Source organism: Barbus barbus (genome assembly GCF_936440315.1).
Source record: "Barbus barbus genome assembly, chromosome: 3".
Taxonomy (NCBI): Eukaryota; Metazoa; Chordata; class Actinopteri; order Cypriniformes; family Cyprinidae; genus Barbus; species Barbus barbus.
This window is the reverse complement of record NC_136731.1, coordinates 34,662,089-34,682,873: the sequence shown is the minus strand read 5'-3', so window position 1 is coordinate 34,682,873 and position 20,785 is coordinate 34,662,089.

Here is a 20,785-nt window from a genome sequence, read left to right as displayed (position 1 = left end):
AAAACATCATTTGCAGTCCTTTTATGAAACTTGAGTGAGCTAATGGCAGAGAGACTGTTGGTTTGTAGTCTGCTGTGGAGTGCATAACACTGCTGGGTGAGCAAAAGTGCACACTGAGGACATATTGTGGCCACAACAGGCTGGGGGGTCTCGTGAACTCACGAATGATTCATAACACAACAAATGGGACAACCTATGGTGTGGTGAACTTCACAGACATGGAAAGGCCACATTAACTTTTTCCCATGATGAAGAAGTGAGTCTGTGCTTAAAGTAGATTACAAGATTATCATAATCTCCATATCATATCTGACATTTTACTTAATCAGACAGTTATATTCACTGCAGACGTGCAAATGTATGTATGTCCTTAATAAAATGATAAAGGACATACTCTTGTAGGGAAAGACAGAAAACCAACCTCACACAAAAAAAGGATGATTTAATATGTCCATGTAGTTATTTTGTTTTTGCGGTTGATTAGGTCACGGTTGTTATGATTGTAAAACATTAGTTCTGTTTTTCAGCTGATAAATTCCTGCTAATTCATTTGAGATCAATTCAGACCCACATAAATGAGTCATATCTGTTGTTCTCTGTCTATAGGTGAATTAAACTCCATTTATTCGGGTAATGCAATCAAATTCTCACAAATGGGAGTGAAATGAACTGTAAAAATTATTATTTGTGATACAGAGGTTAGGTAATTCTAGCATTTTTCTTTTGCTAAGTTATGTTGACTATAATTTTTTGTCTTGCATACCTGCATTAAGTTACTTAGAGCATCTCTGATCATAAAAGTGATTATGAAGATGGCAACAGAAAAGTTCTCAACAGAAACGATTGATTTCACCTTCTGATTCACATAGTAATAAATGATTTATTTTTCTATTTTTAAATGCCACTTCTAGAATCTTTTTTAGTCATTTATCCAAAATTTTTTTGTTTAAATTAGTCAGTGATTGATGCAAAATACACAGTCACACTGTACATGGTGAATATATGGAGCAGACATCCTACTTACAAAAACGTCTTAGGTTACTTGTGTAACCCTAGTTCCTCGAGGGAACGAGACGCTGCGTCGACGACGCTTTGGGGAACGCCAACAGCGTAACCGGCTCTGAATACCAATCAAATCTGAATACAGAAATGGGAAAAGGACGTCACGGGCGAGGTGACGTAATGACCAGCTGGTATAAAAGCACGTGCGGGGAAACCGGCATCAGCTTCTAGAATGAAGCAAGCGCTGGCAGGGATGCCGGAAGTGTGGCTCCGTGACGCAGCGTCTCGTTACCTCGAGGAACTAGGGTTACACAAGTAACCTAAGACGTTCCTCTTCAGGAACTCGAGCTGCGTCGACGACGCTTTGGGGAACGAGATACCAAGGGCTCCAGACTTCCGCACCCCTGCCCTGTGTGTCCAAAAAAGGCGCACAGCTAGGGCAAGAGAACGGAAGAACCTGGAGTGGCTCGCATGTCCAGGCCATAGAACCTGACGAAGGTCAGAGGCGTGGACCAACCCGCAGCGTTGCAGATGTCCTGGATAGGGACACCTGCGAGAACGGCCTTGGAGGCCGCCACACTCCTAGTGGAATGAGCCCTGACTCCCATCGGCGAGGGGAGGTCAGAGGACTCATAAGCCATGTGAATGGCATCCACAATCCACCGACTGAGGGTCTGCTTGGAAGCAGGCAGACCCCTCTTAGGAGGACCGTAGCACACTAGCAACTGGTCCGTCCTTCTCCACATGGCAGCTCTGTGGACGTACGCGTCCAGTGCTCGCACTGGACACATACGGTTTAGCTTCAGCTGGTCAGACTCCCGAAAGGGAGGAGGACTAAGGGCCTGCAGTACGACAGGCTGTGGTGTGATAGAAGGAACCTTGGGGACATACCCTGCCCGAGGGTATAGAAAAACTTTGGCCATGCCAGGCGCAAAGTCCAAATGGGTAGGGGCCACTGAAAGGGCCTGCAGGTCCCCCACTCTCTTGAGAGATGCCATCGCCAGAAGAAACACGGTCTTCAGAGAGAGATGGCGATCTGAAATCTCCTCGATAGGCTCGAAGGGAGGCCTACAGAGAGCGTTCAGTACCACAGCCAAGTCCCAAGGTGTGACCCGGGACCGTACCGGAGGCCTTAGCCTTAGTGCACCACGGAGGAAACGTGTAACTAGGGGTTGTGCGCCCACTGTCGATCCACCCAGAGGGGTGTGGTAAGCAGAAATTGCCGCCACATAGACCTTCAAGGTGGAGTGGGCTAACCCTGCGGAGAGTCGAGCCTGCAGGAACTCCAGCACTGTACCTACTGGGCAGTTAACTGGGTCGAGCTGGCAATCTCCGCACCATGAAGTGAAGAGTCTCCACTTCAGGGCGTACAGTTTCCTCGTAGAAGGAGCTCTGGACTGGAGAATGGTCTCCACAACCTCGGTTGAGAGACCGGAAGCTGTCAGCTGTGCCCCCTCAGGAGCCACACCCACAGCTTCCACAACTCCGGGCAAGGGTGCACAAGGGTGCCTCCTGCCTGTGAGAGGAGATCCCTCCTGACTGGAATCTCCCAAGGGGAGCCGTCGAGGAGGAAAATCAGGTCCGAGAACCATACTCGGCCCGGCCAGAACGGGGCTACCAATAGCAGCCGGTGTCCGTCCCGGCGCACTCTCTCCAGAACTCCGGGGAGCAGAGCGATCGGGGGAAAGGCGTACACACGCAGCCTCGACCACGTCTGTACCATGGCATCCAGCCCCAGGGGAGCTGGACGACGTAGAGAGTACCAGAGGGGACATTGCGCTGTCTCCTGAGTAGCGAAGAGGTCCACCTGAGCCTGGCCAAATACTCTCCAGATCTGCTCCACCACCTCGGTGTGAAGCATCCATTCCCCGGATAACAGCCCCTGCCTCGACAGGGTGTCTGCTCCCACATTGAGATGCCCAGGGATGTAAACAGCTCTCAATGAGAGGAGTTTGTCCTGGGCCCACACAAGGATCTGGTGTGCCAACCTGTAAAGGGGGCGCGACCGCAAACCTCCTTGGTGGTTGATGTAGGAGACCACTGATGTGTTGTCGGTGCGAACTAACACATGGTGACCTCTCAGGTCTAGGAGAAAGTGTTTCAAAGCCTGAAACACGGCCAACATCTCGAGCCTGTTGATGTGCCAGGCGAGATGACGACCTCTCCACCGACCGTGGGCAGGGTGGCCACTCATGACCGCTCCCCAACCGGTGAGGGATGTGTCCGTCGCTAGCGTTACGCGGCGACAAGGAGCTCCCAACACCAGGCCCTGGGACAAGAACCAAGGTTGTCTCCACATGTCCAAGGCACGTAGGCATCGCCACGTGACCTTGATCATGCGAAGCGGGTTTCCCCTCGGGGAGAACCCCTTGGTCTTGAGCCACCACTGTAGGGGTCTCATGTACAGCAGGCCAATAGGTAAAACGTTGGACGCAGCCGCCATCAGACCCAGCAGTCTCTGAAACTGCTTTACAGTGAGTGACTGGTCTTCTCTCACTCTCTCGACTTCTGTGAGGATCGACTCGATCCGAGCAGGGGACATACGTGCCTGCATCGTGGTCGAATCCGACACCACCCCCAGATAAGTGGTTCTCTGTACTGGAGAAAGAACACTTTTCTTGGCGTTTAGTCTTAACCCCAACACTTTCATGTGGGCGAGAACAGCACCTCGATGCTGAACCGCCCTCCGCTCTGACCGAGCGAGAATCAACCAATCGTCGATGTAATTGAGTATGCGGACGCCCCGCAGTCTCAACGGAGCTAACGCGGCGTCCACACACTTCGTGAAAGTGCGGGGTGAGAGTGCTAGGCCGAAAGGAAGTACCCGATACTGGTAAGCTTCGCCCCCGAAAGCAAACCTCAGGAACCTCCTGTGAGAGGGAAGAATGGAGACGTGGAAGTATGCGTCCTTCAGATCGATCGCGACAAACCAGTCCTCGGACTTGATTTGAGACGCGACCTGCCTGAGCGTGAGCATCTTGAACTTCAGTCTACTGACTGAGCGGTTCAGGTGCCTCAGATCTAAAATGGGACGCAACCCTCCATCCTTCTTTGAAACTATGAAGTACCGGCTGTAGAGCTCGGACTCTCTCGAGAGAGGAGGAACCACCTTGATGGCCTCCTTCCTTAAGAGAGTATGTACCTCCTGTTCCATTACCAGAGCCTGCTCGGGGCCCACTGACGTGGAAATCACCCCGTGAAATTGAGGCGGACGAGAACCAAACTGGATTCTGTAGCCTCTTTCTACAGTGCGCAGGACCCATCGAGACACATTTGGCAGAAGTTTCCACGCTGCGAAATAGTCTACTAAGGGAACCAGTCTCTCGAGACTGGCCTCTGGTGTAATCAGAGCGGCTAGTGCCCTGAAGCGGCGAACCGGCAGGGAACAACCGAACTAGCGGCTCCAGAAACCCCCGAAGGGGTGGCGAGCACCTCAGCTCCGCTATGGTCCTGGGCGGAAGAAACTGAGACACGCGCTCGCTGGAGACCGCTGCGCCCTGAAGCACCGTAGGTGGCAGGGTTGGCAGAACGATCTCCTGAGGGCGCTGGAGGGCGGCGATCGCTGTGTATTGCAGCGACAGTCGCTCTACCCCAGCGGGGGCTACCCTCATAGGCCCTGGTACACCACCATCAGGGCCTCTTGGCCGAAGACCTCCTCGCCTGAAGCATGGTCCTCAGATCCTGCTTAGGCTGAGAGGTCCCCGGCCGTGCACCCTTCTTTCTACCCCGCTTATGAGGAGGCGCACGGGTGGCCACGCTCTCCTTCTGCGCCTCCCTATGTGAGGAGCCAGCACGCGAGAACTGGAGCGCGGCGAGGGAGAAACCGCTGGAACGCCGCCGCCTGCCTCCTGGCCTCCTGGTGTCTGCTGACAACTGAGTCAACAGCATCACCAAACAGGCCAGCAGGCGACAGCGGGGCGTCCAAGAGGAAGACCCTGTCACGTTCTTTAATGTCGGACAGGGTCAACCACAAGTGCCTCTCCGCCGCCACCAGGACTGCCATAGACCGCCCAATGGCACGGGCGGTCTCCTTGGTAGCGTAGAGAGACAAATCAGCGGTTCTGCGGAGTTCGCGAACGTCCTCCGCAGAAATTCCCTCGCCCTCGTCCAGATCTTTGAGCAGGTCCGCCTGGTATGCCTGCAACACCGCCATGGTGTGCAGGCATGAACCAGCCAGACCCGCTGCCGCGTACCCCTTGCCCACCAGCGCCGATGATGTACGCAGCGGCTTGGTGGGCAAGGTCGGAGCCTTCAGGGACGATGCCACGTCAGGAGACAGATAGCTCGCAAGCGTCTGCTCCACACGCGGCATGGCCCCATAGCCACGCTCCCTCGTCCCCATCACACTGCCGCAATAACCAGGTGAGGGGGCGAAGAGGCGGGCTGAGAAGGGTTTTCCCCACGACCTCGACACCTCAGTGTGGAGGTCGGGAAAAACGGCAGGCTCCGGTGTGGAGGTGAGGTCTGGAACCGCAGGAAACGTTCCTCTAGTTTGCCTCTCTGCGGTTCAACCGAGCACTCGGCTGGCCAGTCAATACTGAGCTTGGCTACAGCACGAGTGATCACCTCCACAAGCTCCTCATACTGGGGTGAAAGAGGTGGTGCGACACGTTCAGCGCCTCCCATGTCAACCTCCTCAGAAGAAGACAAGAGAAGCGCCGCGGCCGCTGCCCGAGGGGAAGAAACCGCCAGGCGTGCTTCCGGACTCGGAGAGTGGTCGCGGGATCCGGCAGGTGAGGACGGAGAAAGAGACTCGCTCGTCTCCGATCCCTCCGCCAGATCCCGTTGCGAACCCCACGAACGCCGCCTACGCTCCGCCTCAGCGGAAGCGGGGCCAGCGCCGCGGGGAGCGCTAATGAAAGACCCTTCTCTGCTCCCAAGCAAAGCACACACAGGCTGTGTGTGTCCTCCGCACACAAATAGCGTTTGCACGGAGGAACACACAGCCTGTATTGCGCCTCACTCTCTCTCCCATACTTGGTTTTACAACCACGGTTAGACATCATTCACAGACAGACAACGGTAAATATGACTCACAAGACACAGAGCGCTTAGCTGAATGACAGAAAGCTGATGCCGGTTTCCCCGCACGTGCTTTTATACCAGCTGGTCATTACGTCACCTCGCCCGTGATGTCCTTTTCCCATTTCTGGACAGATTTGATTGGTATTCAGAGCCGGTTACGCTGTTGGCGTTCCCCAAAGCGTCGTCGACGCAGCTCGAGTTCCTGAAGAGGAACAAACAAACAAAGGAACCACAGAATAATGACCTCTGAGAAGAAGAATCTTACAGCGCAAAGAACTGACATCAGAGAGGCTAATCCCAACTCATGCTACTCCCCAAAGAATCAGGTGGCAAAAAAAGTCATGAAAAGCCAGTGATTGCATTTCCTCACAATGAGGAGTGTGCTTTTCTCACATACAATTAGAGCATATAAAGAGCATCCATTTGAAGTCAGGCTAATAAAGATCATTCAGATCATGGAAGCTGCATGATTAAGACAAATATTTTCCCCTTGTAATTGCAAGTGTTAATTTCAATGAATAAAACGTACATTAAATACTTATTTTAGGTGGTAATGGCATTTTGATGATCCCATCCCATTATTACACTCTCTGAACAAAAGGTACAAAAGCTGTTACTGGGGCGGTGCACCTTTAACAGATGTACTTTTGAACTTTTATATAATATGCACACTAAAGGGGCATATTGGTCCCCTAAAGGGACATATTAGTGCCATCCCTGTTGAAAAAACCCCAGCAAATACTGGTTAGGCATGTTTTGAATCATGGCTGCTTGTTTGAGCTGGTTCTAAGCTGGTCCTGAGCAGGAGCTTGTTAGGACCATGACCAGCTTAAACCAGCAGCAACAGGGTTTTGAAAAGGTACCACCCTAGTGACAGCTTTTGTTTTTTATGAGAGTGTAATCTGTAGCATTCCCGGCTGAACAGATGCAGTTTACTCTCAGGGACTGATGTTTAAAAAGAATTTTATTCCCAGAAACACCGTAAGAGCTAAATGAAAGTAAACAAACAAACATTAGACATCTCACTGCAAATTATACATTTCCATAAACACATGAGAACACACATTTACAATCTAATTGTCTTTGTACTGGCCTTATTGTACTTTAGTTAACCTGAATATAAATTATAAATTGTTTTAATTACAACAATCTCCTTTTAAAGTGCTAAATGGACTAAATGACAACTGAATTAACTATGAATTATTTTTGTACAGCTGACGATCTCAATTCAGAGAGAAAAACTTAAAATATATGAAATGACCAAATAAAGGCCTAATTTCCTGTAAACAATCTATCAGACGTTCAAATCAAGAGAAACAAAACAATAATACACTGAGTTCTGCATGTGACAGTAACAATCAAACACACACTCTACATAACATATCACTGATTTACACACTTGCATAGCCTATATGTTAACGACCCACTAACAGATTCAAAGGAGAACGAAACAAACACTTTAGTCTCTCAAAATTTAGCATACAACATAAAATTAAAACGATACCTTGTGCCCTTCATCAGCCAGGAGCTAAAAGGCAGAAAGAAACCCTTTTTAAAGCTGTATTTTCACAGTTTGGAGAACTCTCATCTCACTTCCCTGGTAGCTTTAATCTGAATGGCACTTCACATAGAAAGTGCGCCAAAATACACACAGCGCGCCGCTGCACTTCCTTTTACCAACTTCAAAATAAGAGCATGTGTGGTAAGTAACGGACGCTCTTGTAAAACAAAAATAAAAATACAATGTCAACATTAAGCATTCAGCAAAAAACATTAATAAACCAAAACAAAGTTTTTAGCTCAGGTTTAACATTTGGCTCAGGTTTAGTAAGAGTTCCCTTTTGAGAAAACCTTTCTCAGGTAATCCATGACCACACCGCCCCCTATGGCTGGAGATAAAGGAGACGGCCCACTTCAGAGATAGGGAGATTTAATGGTCCTTTACACTCCCACCAAATCATGAGTGATTTGTATAACGTTAAGAAGTATAAATTACGAATGATTTTCACATAAAAAATTAACCTGTAACTCAGAAACGGACGTAAAGTGTCCATACTAAGGTGAATGAATATTAAAATTTAAGCAATATGATGAAAAGGATACACTTGGTTGTTCTCAGAAGCAGCTAGATAGTCTCCAGCAACAGGATCAGCTTCTGAACTGGGCGTTCAATGACAGACAGCTTGTTGAGTCTACGACCATCTTTTCCCAGATTCCGGTCACCAAGGCATACCTTGACTCGTCTCACAAGCCCGTCTTTATCTGTTGTAGTCTCTGTAACTCTGGCCAGCCGCCACTCATTTCTGGGCAGATCTTCAGCCTTTTCCATGACAATATCTCCCACTCGCAGGTTTCTCTTTGCTGTGTGCCAGCGCTGCCTGGTGGCAATGTTGGATAGATACTCCTTACGCCAACGACTCCAAAACTGCTCTGCAAGGTACTGAACATGACGCCACCTTTTCCTTGCATAGAGGTCTTCTCTGACGAATCTGCCTGGTGGTGGTAATGCTGGAATGGATTTCATAGTAAGCAGGTTATTAGGGGTGAGAGGTGCAAGGCTGTTAGGGTCGTTTAAGTTGTCAACTGAGAGTGGTCTACTGTTAACAATCGCCATAGCTTCATAAAAGAATGTCCGCAGTGATGCATCGTCCAGTCTGTCAGAAGACTGTGAGAGAGTTAAGCGAAGAACATTTCTCACTGTTCTGATTTGTCTCTCCCATACCCCGCCTGCGTGACTTGAATGGGGCGCATTTAGAACAAAGTCGCACTGCTTCTCAGCTAAGAACACTGTCAGACGATTGGTGTCAATTTCCTTTAGAGCATTTTTCAGTTCGTTCTTGGCTCCTACAAAGTTGGTGCCTTGGTCGCATTTGATTTGGCGCACTGCTCCCCGTAATGCAACAAAACAGCGCAGGCCATTGATGAAGGCATCTGTAGACATGTCATTTAGCATTTCTATATGAATAGCTCTGGAGCTGAAACATGTGAAGATGAGGCCGTACCTTTTATGTTCCTTCCGACCCTGTTTAGTGACAAAGGGACCAAAGCAGTCCATACCGCAGTATGTGAATGGTGGGGATGGATTTGTACGCTCTAAAGGGAGGTCTGCCATTCTTTGTTCTTCTGTTGGTCTCCTCAGCTTACGACATGTCACACAGTGATGCACATGGGATGCTACTGCTCTGTTCATTCCTGGAATCCAGTAGCCTTGTGATCTGATCTCATTTACTGTGAGGCCCTTTCCTTGGTGCTTGACATTCTCATGACATTGAGAGATTATCATCTTTGTTATGTGGTGATCTTTAGGAATGACAACTGGGTGTTTGACTGAACTGGGTAGGAGCGCATCGCAAAGTCTTCCTCCCACCTTGAGTACTCCTTCTTGATCCAGGAAGGCATCAAGCTGATACAGCTTGCTGCGAGGTGACAGCTGGGCCCCCTTTCTCAATAACTTGATCTCCCCTGGATATGCGTTTCTTTGCAAGTCCTTAATAATGATGCGTTCAGCATCTTCTCGTTCAGCTACCGTACTGTGACTGCTGGACTTATCCCCTTTGGCTCGGCGAACGAGGCGAGCCACAGCTTGGACAGCTCCAGAAAATGAAGACAGCTTTGACAAGCGGTCTGTGAGGCATTGACGCTTGACTTCTGTTGATTCTGCACTCAGTGTCTGAGCCTGTCTCACTTCAGGATCTCCAATCGTTAATGCCGTGTCAATAACTGCAATAGGAGGTATATCCTTCTTCCATAAGAATTTTGGCCCTGTCAACCAATTGGATGTAAGAATCTCACCAGCATTTAAACCTCTTGATGCATGGTCAGCAGGGTTTTCATTGGTGGGAACATATCTCCACTGTTGAGAGGTAGTGCTGAGATGTATCTTCTGCACTCTGTTCGCTACGAACGTGTGAAAGCGGCGTGCTTCGTTGTTAATGTATCCCAAAACCACTTGGGAGTCGGTCCAGAAGTGCTCTTCTATGTCTACATATTCCAGCTCCTGTTTAAGCATATTGCTCATGGCAACTGAGACGACAGCAGCTGTGAGTTCGAGCCTAGGAATAGTCTGAACCTTAATGGGAGCAACTCTAGATTTACCTACAACCAGGGCACAATGGATGTTTCCTTCTTCGTTGGTTAGTCTCAAATAGGAACACTGGCCATATCCGCTGTTGCTCGCATCAGAGAAGTGATGAAGTTCTCTTTTGATGACCTTTCCAAAGTTTGCAGGCACATAGCAGCGGGGTATACTGATCTTTTCTAAGTTCTCAAGATCAGCTTTCCAATGTTCCCACCTTGGCTGCAATTCTTTAAGAAGGGGGTCATCCCAGCCTGTTCCGTTTCTGCACATTTCCTGAAGCACTAATTTTCCACTGAGCAGGAAAGGGGCAATAAAGCCCAGTGGATCATACAGAGATGCAACTGTGGATAGGATGCCACGGCGTGTTGCTGGCTGGTCTTTTAGGTCAACAGAGAATCTGAATATGTCAAAATCCACGTGCCAGTGAATCCCTAAAGCTCTTTCTACAGGTGTGTCATCGAAGTTGAGGTCAAGCGCTTTTACTTCAATGGCTCGTTCAGAAATTGGAATGCTATCCAGGACAACCCTGTCATTTGAAATAAACTTGTGTAGTCTAAGACCACCTGAGGCACACAGTTGTCGAGCTTCTCTTGCTACCTGGACAGCTTCTTCTGTGCTGGCTAAACTGGTGACACCATCATCTACATAAAAGTTTGTTGTGATGAATTTTGAGCCAAGAGGATACATACACTCATTCTCCTTGGCGAGGTGTTTCAGACCATAGTTGGCGCATCCAGGTGATGAGGTTGCACCAAAAAGATGGACCTTCATGCGGTACTCTTGTGGGTGTAAAGCGAAGTCTCCGTTTTTCCACCAGAGAAAACGGAGATAGTTTCGATCTGCTTCTTCCACATGAAATTGGTGAAACATCTTTTCAACATCGCACATAAGGGCAACGGGGTGTTGTCTGAATCTTAAAAGAACACCAGTCAGCTTATTCATTAAATCTGGACCTTGGAGCAAGTGATCATTGAGACTGGTTCCCTGGTACTTGGCGGAGCAGTCAAAGACAACACGGAGCTTGTCTGGCTTCTTAGGATGATACACCCCATGATGAGGGATGTACCACTTCTCTCCATCCTTTCCTTCATCGTGCACTTCTTCCGCATTACCTCTCTGAATGACCTCTTCCATAAACCTCACATAGTGTTCCTTGTACCTTTCATCTTTCAGCAATTTCCTTTTAAGATGATTGAGCCTTACGATGGCAAGCTGCTTATTGTTAAGAAAGTGAGGTCTCTCTTTGAAGGGGAGAGGCATCTCGTAATGCCCCTGGTCGTTCTTCCTAATGCCTTGCTGCAGTTTGTTCAAGAAGAGGATGTCATCCTGTGACACAGTTTTATTATCTTCACCAGCGTCTTTGAAGTCAGACTCCAATACTTTAATAACATCTGCTGGAATCACTGGGGGGAGCTCTTTAATGCTGACTCTATGACAGATGGTGTTGAAGCTTTGTGATTCATGGTGTGAAGACAAGCGACCAACAATGCTCCATCCTAGGTCTGTATGAACTGCATAAGGTTCGTCATCTCCACCTAATATCACCTGTTTTGGTGCCAAAGCCTTTGGACAGCTGTAGCCTATCAGGAGACCAACCTCACAATCCTGCAGAGGTGGAATTTTGTCCACTATTGTAGAGAGATGCTTCCAGTGTCGTGCTGTGTCACAAGTAGGGATGTGAGTGCGGTTCACTGGAATGGAGTCCTTAGTATAGGCAGAGGGCAGGTTGAGGACAACGGGGGAGCTGTAGCCTCTTACTTTGAGACCTGACACCCTTTCACTCGGCATGACAACATCCTTTGCGGTCATGGTTGTCAACTTCAATCTCACAGGACACGAGTCAGCTTGTAGCTTGTTGCTGAGCTCTCGATCGACAAACACAGTATCACTCTGGGTGTCAAGCAGTGCATAAACAAGTTTCTCAGAACTTGGATTCCTCTCGGTTGATACCCACACTGGCACGATCATTGAAGTATTGGTGGATGGCTCACCATTATCTACTTTGTGTGACGTAGTAATAGTCGTCTCTGTGTCATCTTGGTTTGAGACTGGTGCAGAGTTGATTTTCTTTCTGTAGTTTTCATCATGTAGACACGTTGGATGTCTACCACTACAAGTGTCACAGGATAGACGGTGACGGCAGTCTTTCGCACTGTGGCCTAGTTTCATGCAACCATAGCAGAGTTTGTTCTCCTTCACATATTTCCGTTTCTCTTCTAGTGATTTTGCCATAAATTTAGTACAATTGTGAATCATATGCTTGATGTCTTTGCAGAAGAGACACATTTTAAAATTTCCTTTATTTGGGTTTTGTTTGTTGTCGTCATTTTGTTTGTTTTCCATAGCTGTTTGGATGTGAAAGACGTTAGCTCTGTTCCTTTTGCTGTCCTTAAGGTTCCATTTTTCCAAAGTGGGGTCAGAGGCACGAAGAGCGCTGAAGGAAGTGACAGGATTACAAGCAATCTCTGCTTCCATTGACATGAAGGTCACAAAATCTATAAGCTTTGGAAAGTCATGAGTCTCAATCAGTGTCTGCGTGACCTGACGGTTCCACCGCGCTGCTGCCCAATCTGGTAATTTGAGTACCAGTTTCTGATTTTCATCGCAATCATTTAGTATTTCAAGCCCCTTAACATGAGGCATAGCTTGATGGCATGCATTCAAGAAATCAGAGAATTCTCTGAAGCCTTCGGAATCTTTAGGCTGAATCTTAGGCCATTTGGCTAGTTTTTCTCTAAATGCCTTCTGTATGACAAATGGCTGTCCATACCGTTGGTTCAGTTTGTTCCATGCATCATTATAGGCCTCATCATCATTCCTGTAGAAGATGCCATCAAGAGACTTACGAGCTGGCCCATCAACATACCTTTTTAAATAGTGCAGCTTGTCAGCAGAAGAAATGGCCTTTCCGCCAATGAGCGACAAAAATGCAGTCTTCCACTCAATGAACTGGATAGGATCCCCATTGAACACAGGTGGTTCTGTTGCAGGCAGCTTGTTCAGGGCTATGCAATCTTGGACAGCTTGAGCGAGATACGATATATCAGATTTTGGAGGTGAGGATGTTGCTGGGATGTTAGTAGGACGTTGGATGGGAAATGGAACCACACGCTGCTGCGCTGTTATGCTTACATCCTGCTTTTCCCTTGTATTTGTGTCTGAATAATGAGAGTTAACTTCCTGTGCCATTTCTTGATCATAGGCCTGCAGTCTGGCTCTAGCTGCTTTTAGATCCTTCTCTGCCTTTAGTTTTTCCAATTCACACTTTCGAGCTTCAATTTCTTGTATAATTGAGTACTCCGCTTCTTTGGCTGCTAATTCAGCTGCTGCATCTGCCCGCTTGGCTGCAATGGACATAGCTGTAGACCTTGATGATGATGTTGTGCGTGAGACTGTGGATCCGTAAACAGAGCAAGCATAATCGTGATGGAGTAATTCACGAAGGCGGTGTTTTACATTTTCTCGGTCAAAGTCCTCAAGGCATGCTATTCTGTCAAAAATGATCTTCGAAATATCTTTCGTCACAGCTTCACAAGTATCAATTCTGCGTCTTGTGTCACTGGATGGAGCGATGTAATCTCTAATTTCTAGGTAGACATGCATGACATCATCTCTTCCCTTCTCAAGTGTATTAATAAGTGCTACCAGTTGGCTCTCACTAACGTCTGTTTTTAGCTCTTCCCTTGTATTGCGAGCCCGGTCCTTCCATTGTTCGTACAGCTGAATCAGTCTTTTCTCCTTTTTCAGGGCCTCCTCCTTTTTATATGCTTGCATCTTCTCCGTGGGTTTGCGTTGTCGACCAGAACGGTGAAGCTCCTCCTCTTCCGTTCCATTATGAGGCGCCTCCACCTGCTGGTCTGGGTCATTATTTTCAGAAGCGTCCATTTTCTTTACATCAAGTCTTCTGTTATTAGACAGCTTTCAGATTCTTCTGGGTGAAGCTCTTACTGTAGCATTCCCGGCTGAACAGATGCAGTTTACTCTCAGGGACTGATGTTTAAAAAGAATTTTATTCCCAGAAACACCGTAAGAGCTAAATGAAAGTAAACAAACAAACATTAGACATCTCACTGCAAATTATACATTTCCATAAACACATGAGAACACACATTTACAATCTAATTGTCTTTGTACTGGCCTTATTGTACTTTAGTTAACCTGAATATAAATTATAAATTGTTTTAATTACAACAATCTCCTTTTAAAGTGCTAAATGGACTAAATGACAACTGAATTAACTATGAATTATTTTTGTACAGCTGACGATCTCAATTCAGAGAGAAAAACTTAAAATATATGAAATGACCAAATAAAGGCCTAATTTCCTGTAAACAATCTATCAGACGTTCAAATCAAGAGAAACAAAACAATAATACACTGAGTTCTGCATGTGACAGTAACAATCAAACACACACTCTACATAACATATCACTGATTTACACACTTGCATAGCCTATATGTTAACGACCCACTAACAGATTCAAAGGAGAACGAAACAAACACTTTAGTCTCTCAAAATTTAGCATACAACATAAAATTAAAACGATACCTTGTGCCCTTCATCAGCCAGGAGCTAAAAGGCAGAAAGAAACCCTTTTTAAAGCTGTATTTTCACAGTTTGGAGAACTCTCATCTCACTTCCCTGGTAGCTTTAATCTGAATGGCACTTCACATAGAAAGTGCGCCAAAATACACACAGCGCCGCTGCACTTCCTTTTACCAACTTCAAAATAAGAGCATGTGTGGTAAGTAACGGACGCTCTTGTAAAACAAAAATAAAAATACAATGTCAACATTAAGCATTCAGCAAAAAACATTAATAAACCAAAACAAAGTTTTTAGCTCAGGTTTAACATTTGGCTCAGGTTTAGTAAGAGTTCCCTTTTGAGAAAACCTTTCTCAGGTAATCCATGACCACACCGCCCCCTATGGCTGGAGATAAAGGAGACGGCCCACTTCAGAGATAGGGAGATTTAATGGTCCTTTACATAATCAGTAAAGCTGCATGTGACCATTCGAGACCATAGTACATGCAGCACGTTCTGCAGTCTCAGGAACACTTGCAGTTTGATTGGGTGTTACATCATCTACTTTGCAAGTGAGCGGTACAACATGTATCAAATCAGATTACTGCCAATGCTTTTCACTTTAGTTCTAAAGTGACAGGCAATGGTATTGCTAGACCCCCTGACTTTCATCTCAGCCCGTCTAAAAATCTGCAATTAACTGAGCTGTCTGCACCCTTGAAATCTGTGATTAGATGATCTCTCTTCACCTTTGCTAAAAACAGCAGATGCAGTATACTGTCTGAGGTTATTTCGCTCCGAATCAATGCTTTAACAGTCATTAAAATGATTTTAAGTTTGTTAGATGAAGTAGTCTCCTTCTCTAATCAGTGAAGGAACTAGAATATTTTCTGGGCTTCACTGATAATGTTCGTCTCTAAATTCATGAAAAGGAAACATTAAACATGCTTCTATAGATCAGACTACTTAAAACCCACTCATTAGGACCGGTTGCCATTATTGATAGGCTTAAAAACTCATGTGAAAGCCTTTTGATTGGCCATTGCATTCATCCATGTACAACAAAGATGTCTGTGATTGGTTACTGCTACAAGAAAACATGCTGTAAACATTTTTGAATGATGAGAATAGATTTAAATGGAATGCTGTAATTGACCATTTTAGCAATTAGCTAATTATATTAATTGTCCAGCCCTAGTGCATTGAGTCAAGCATCTCTCAAAACAAATAAATTAAATGAAATTGTGGCTTTCACTAATTGATGGTTTTGTTGGCTGTAGCATACACAGGTCATTGTTCTTATCTAGCACTTGTCCCAGGAGCAAATGCCATATAATCAGATGAACCACTGAATGGATGAATGGCTCCCATGGGTCCATGGGTGAGAGAAGATAGATTAAATTGAGCATCCCTTCAAACAATGCTGACCTCCCAGAGCAGAGCAGGCCTCTGTCTACAAAGCAACAAGATGGAAGGAGAGGAGAAAAGGACAGGGAGACATGCACAGTGTTGAATGATGAATTATGCATTGCTTTCGCCATTTTACAAAGCCTTTCAAAAAAGCATTTTCCTCAGTTTAGAAAGAAATATCTAATTATATATTAAGCTTATGTTAAGTGATTTTAAAATGAAGTCTGAGTCTAAAGCAAGGCGACTTCCCAAGTACGAGTTTGGAAACTTGGGTGGTCGTGAGCACTTGCACACATTACAAGTCAGTTAACCTGATAATTGTGTCAAAGCAGTTGGTACACAGTATGATTTTACTGCAAGGAGGCAATCGTGTCAGCTGTTGCGCTAAACACAGAGGTCAGAGTTTTCAATGTTGTTGTTATTGCTAGACAGAAAAAGAAAATAAAAATTGACTGAGGAAATGTTTTGGTGAAGAGGAGAGAACAAAACTAGAGTCTATTTGTGAGTGTGCGTGTGTACCTGGTATTCCCTACGTTACGGGGACCAAATGACCAAATGATATTTTTTGGTGGAAAGCGGCTTATAAATCAGAATGCAGAAAGTTTGGTGTGAGGGGTAGGGTTAGGGGATAGAAAATACACTGTTACGTGTGTGTGTGTGTGTGTGTACACTATATGGTTGCTAGCAGCCGATGTGATGGGTCTGTATCTGGTTTATAAATAAGGGAAAGCCTATACACTGGTCAAATTCAGGTCAGTTTCCCAAATTTTGTCTAAAAACTGTCACGAGCCCAGTGCTCATAAGGTACTCTGATTGGCTCATAATCAGAGGCGGACAGTAATGAAGTATTTTTACTTTACTCAAGTAAATTTAAAAATTATCTGTAGTTTATCAGAGTGTTTTTCTTTGGAAAACTTTACTTCACTACTTTCCAAAGCATAATGTCATACTTTTTACTGCACTACATTTCATAAATAAAAGTTGTTGTTTGTTTTACCTTTAATACTTAAGAACATTAAAGATGTAATATTTTTTGTAGTCAAGTAAATCTTTGAATTACTTTTACTTGAGTAAAAGTAAGAAAGTAGTAGATTTCTAATGTATTAAAGTATAAAATTACATGTAATATGGAACGTAGTGCAGTAAAAAAAAGTACAATATTATGCTTTGGAAAGTTGTGAAGTAAAGTTTTCTAAAGAAAAACGCCTCCGGTTACGTATATAACTACTCGAAGGAACGAGACACTGTGTCCGGTAAGATGCTTTGAGGAACATCTCCAGCGTGAGCGGCTCTGAATATCGTGTGTAATCAGTCCAAATGATGGGGCGAGACGTCACGGGTGGGGTGACTTAATGACCAGCTGGTATAAAAGCACGTGCAATGCAGCCGGCATCAGCTTCAAAGAATTAAGCAAAACATTGACATTGATGCAGGAAGTGTGGCACCGAGACGCAGCATCTCGTTCCTTCGAGGAACCAGGGTTACATATGTAACCTGAGGCGTTCCTCTTCAGGAACTCGAGCTGCGTCCGGTAAGACGCTTTGGGGAATGAGATGCCCATACTGCCAGACTTCCAAGTCTGTGCTCTGTGTGTATCCCTCAGGTGCACGACGAGGGCGAGGGAGCGGAAGAGCCTGGAGTGGCCCGAATATCGAGGCCATAAAACCTGACGAAGGTCAGGGGCTTGGACCAACCCGAAGCATTGCAGATGTCCTGTATTGGGACACCTGCGAGAAAGGCCTTGGAGGCCGCCACACTTAGAGTTGAATGAGCTCTGACTCCCATCGGCGAGGGGAGCTGAGAGGACTCAAAAGAAATGTTAATGGCATCCACAATCCATCGGCTGAGGGTCTGCTTTGTAACCGGCAGACCTCTCTTAGGGGGACCGTAGCAGACTAGCAATTGGTCCGCCTTTCTCCACAGGGCAGCTCTGTGGATGTATGCGTCCAGTTGAGAGACCGGAAGCTATGAGCTGTGCCCCCTCAGAGGTAACACCCACAGCTTAACTCCGAGCGGGGATGAAAGACCCCTGCCTGTGAGAGGAGATCCCTCCTGACGGGAATCTCCTATGGAGAGCCGTCAAGGAGAGAAATCAGGTCTGAGAACCATACTCGGCCCGGCCAGAATGGTGCTACCAGAATCTAGATCTAAAATCGGACGCAACCCCCATCCTTCTTTGGAACTATGAAGTACCGCCTGTAGAACCCGGACTCCCTTTCGTGGAGAGGGACCACCTCGATGGCCTCCTTCCTCGAGAGTGTCTACTTCTTGTTCCATTACCAGAGCCTGTTCGGGGCCCACCAGAGTGGGAATAACCCCGTTGAATCGAGGTGGTGGAGAACCGAAGTGGATTCTGTAGCCTCTCTCTACAGTCTGCAGGACCCATCGTGACACATTTGCCAGTAGTTTCCATGCTGCCAAAGAGAATCAGTCTCTCTAGACTGGCAGCTAGTACCGGCAGGGGACAGCCGAACTAGCTGCTCTAGAGACCCCCAAAGGGGTGGCGAGCATCTCAGTCCCGCGCTTCCAGGCGGAAGAAACTGAGATGTATGCTCACTGGAGATCGCTGCGTCCTGGAGCACCAGGGTTGGCAGACCAACCTCCTGAGGGCACTGGCGAGGAACGGGCACCAGCAGCCGCCTGAGATGGAGGGCGATGAGGCAAGAACCGCTGGAACACCCCCGCTTGTCTACGAGCCTCCCAGTGTCTGTCGGCGACGGACTCGATGGCGTCGCTGAACAGACCAAGAGGTGCAAGTAGGGCGTCCAATAGGAAGACCCTGTTTTTATCTTTAATGTCAGACAGGGTCGACCAGAGATGCCTCTCCGCTGCCACCATGGCTGCCATAGACTGCCCAATAGCACAGGCGGTCTCCTTGGTGGAGCAGAGAGCCAAATCAGTGGTTCTCCTAAGCTCCAGCCTCGCGCTCATCCATCTCCTTCAGCAGGTCAGCCTGGTATGCCTGTAACACCGACATGGTGCGCAGGCATGCCGCGTACCCCTTTTCCACAAGTGCTCAAGTTGTTCATAGCAGCTTGGAGGGCAAGGACGGAGCCTTCAGAGACGATGCCGCAACGGGGGACAGATAGCTCGCAAGCATCTGTTCTACCCGAGGCATCGCTCTGTAACAGTGCTGCTTCAATCCCTCCACATTACCATATGTGACGAAGAGGCGGGCCGAGAATGGGCTTGCCCAAAATCTCGACACCTCGGTGTGGAGATCAGGGAAGAATGGTAGGCTCCGTGTCGGAGGTGATCCCTTCGCTCGCAGAAAGCGTTCATCAAGTTTGCTAGTCTGCGGCTCAGCATGCTCCTTGGCCGGCCAACTGATGTTTAGTTTGGCCACAGCACGAGTCATCACCTCCAACAGCTCCTCATACTGGAGCGACACAGGGGACGGAGCCCGCGCCCCGGGGGGAAGTGACCGCCAAGCAGGCTTCCTATCCCGGAGAACGGCCGCCGAATCTGATGGGTGGGGAAGTAGATAGGGACTCGCCCGTCTCCATTCCCACTCACAGATCCACTTGCAATCCCCACGAGTGCTGATGACGCTCCACCTCAGCGGCAGCGTGACCAGCACCGCGGGAAACGCTGGTGAAAGCTCCTTCAGTGTCAAAAATGAGCCTTCCGGGAGCAGAGCAAATGCATCGGAAGACGCTCGCAATGCACACAGTCGGCTCCCTCGAGAGCTGACTGTGCGTGCTCCGCTCCCAAACAGACCACGCACAGATCATGTGTATCACCTGGGACCATGTAACGTCCGCAGGGAGGAACACATGATCTGAAACGTGAGCTGCTCTTGCCCTCTTTCTTAGAGCGATCGACTACATATCTCTTTGACACACTGCTTTCTCTTTTTCGTATGCAAAAAGATAAAGTCGACCTTATGTGGAGCTTATAAAGTGGCAGGACAGACAACACCAAATAAAACATACAAAACAGAAAGTTTGGACAACACACACAGAGCGCTTTTGCTGAATGACAAAAAGCTGATGCCGGCTGCATCGCAAGTGCTTTTATACCAGCTGGTCATTACGTCACCCCGCCCTTGATGTCTCGCCCATTATTTGGACTGATTACACACCATATTCCGAGCCGCTCACGCTGAAGATGTTCCCCAAAGCGTCTTACCGGACACAGCTCGAGTTCCTGAAGAGGAACACTCTGATAAAGTACAGACACTTGAAAAGTACTTTTAAAGCAGAGTAAAAAATACTTCACTATTGTCCGCCTCTGCTCACAATTCCTCTCACACAATGCAAGCCATAACCATATGAGCATCAACGTTTGACATGCAATTTCTCCCGATGGAAAAATAAAAATCGCTTGCTAGCTCGTATAACAGCAAAAATTGCAGATTGTATGGCATAATAGGCTGTCAGACTCCATTTCAATAATATAGTAGAGAGATTGTGTAAATGGTGGGCATTAACGCATTAAAACATACTATTAGCGCTACTAACTTCTAATAATGGCTTCTACAAAATTAGCCTGTGGTGCAATCATTGTAAAGCTTATAAAGACATATAAAGGTTTTTTTCCTTTCTGCATGTCTGTTTCATGTTACTTTAAAAGAACCAATTAACATTAAAATACTGCAAAAAGCATTGCTTGCACACTTTGTCTTAATGAAATCAATCATTTGATCATCTGATAAGTTTTTTAAGCAAAACCGGAGCCAGAATTTTTTTTTTGATGGTTTGGATAGCTATTTAATCATGAAGGTTATGAGTGTTGAGCCATA